We start from the raw sequence: 1646 nt of genomic DNA on the forward strand, positions 1-1646 counted from the left end.
CTTTGGTGAGCTCGGAACCAAAAGCCAATCAAAACCAATCCCTGTGATAAACTCCATGAATTCCTCTACTGCTTCTAGCCCCTCCAAAGCCTCTTGGTTCAGTCGTCTCCCGGACCTTGGTTTCTTAGCTCGCCCGATCCTGGCACCACATTCCTTCATTAACTGGGGGTCGTCGAATATAATCATCCGTCCGAGCATATCATTGCCCAGACGGACCTGCATCTTCTTGAATTGTATTCTAGCCATTTCTGGCCTCTGCTCGGACGTACTCCTCGCCCCATCATTCCTTCGCTTGGTGCGACGCTCCATCCTCTGCGCCTCATCCTCGTCCTCATCTTGTTCCTCAGATCTCTGCGTTCCTTCTTGGATTACCAAGGTCGTTGAAGCCTGTCTTGGCTTCTTCTTTAATGGGGTAGCCATGACTTTTCCCTTCCTTTTTCTTTCCTTCCTTTCCCTTTCAATGTCATCCTCTGGAGCAGGTGGATTGACTTTCCAAGAGCTAGGCAACGCTTCTATCAGTGTGAAGATGACATCGTCGTCTTCATCAGGCTCTTCATCAATCAGGACCCTCATCCTGCGACATGGGGGTACTACGGCGCAGTGAACATCTTCCGCTGCTCATTCTCCAGATGATCTCCTTGGTTGCCCTTCTGCAGACTTCCTCCCCGAAGACTCTTCTCTTGCCAGCCTTCGCTGGTATGTCCAGACGGTAGCAGCTTCCACTCTCGTAACCTCAACTCCAGGAGTTGCTCACTTAGTCATCTCCTTCTCGTCAACCCTCTCAGTAGGGATCAATCCAGCAGTACTATCTCCATCTATTCCCCTATCCATTTCAGTCGTCTCCAATTCCCTTGCCGCCAAGTGTGCTGCGACCTCCTCTGGAGTGAGTAGCGGTTGCTTGGCTGCATTTGCTTTTTCAACCTCCGTGGAAATTGACTCCACCTGAACCTCCTTCGGTACTTCAGTTGTCGAGTTTGGCTCTACCTCTGTATTTATCTGCCTGACAATCTTCAGAACTTCATCTTGCTGGACGGTGGGCTCCTCTATATGTTTCTCTGTACCGAGTAGCTGGTGCTCTACCCCTTCTCTTTGTTCCACTGCTGCACCCGTTCTCTTCCTCTACGCTTTTTCGGAATCATCGGCAATATTAGTTCCCTCATTGCAAATTACTGAAGATTGGACATCGTCGGTAGGTGGTGGGGTAGGTATTATCCCAACCTGAGTTAGCAACTGAGTAGCATTGACTTCGGGTTTCAGCGACTGGATCAACATCGTTCATGTCTCTAGAGAGAGTGTGACGGTGGCTGGCTGATTGCTTCCAGTGGCTTGCTGAACGGGTTTTGAACTTCTGGTGGATATGGGTGCGGGGGTGCTTCATGAGGCGTTCTGTGACTGTCCTTCCATTTTCTTTGGCGGATTGTGATGGATTGCGGAACTAGGGTTTGCTTTTACCGGTACCTGCAGAGAAAATCGTGGTGAGAAATTAGGGGAGTAGTTGGGGGAGTGGAGTACGGGAGGTTCAAATTATACTATTCTATTAGAGAACCTTCAGTTTCCTCCCAAAATTTCCACATTTTCCCCTTTTTCTCACACGTGCCGGTCACATTTCATCCCCACACTTATGACACTTTCAACAAACAAATTAC

The sequence above is a fragment of the Salvia splendens genome, chromosome 22 (assembly GCF_004379255.2).
Source record: "Salvia splendens isolate huo1 chromosome 22, SspV2, whole genome shotgun sequence".
NCBI classification, from domain to species: Eukaryota; Viridiplantae; Streptophyta; class Magnoliopsida; order Lamiales; family Lamiaceae; genus Salvia; species Salvia splendens.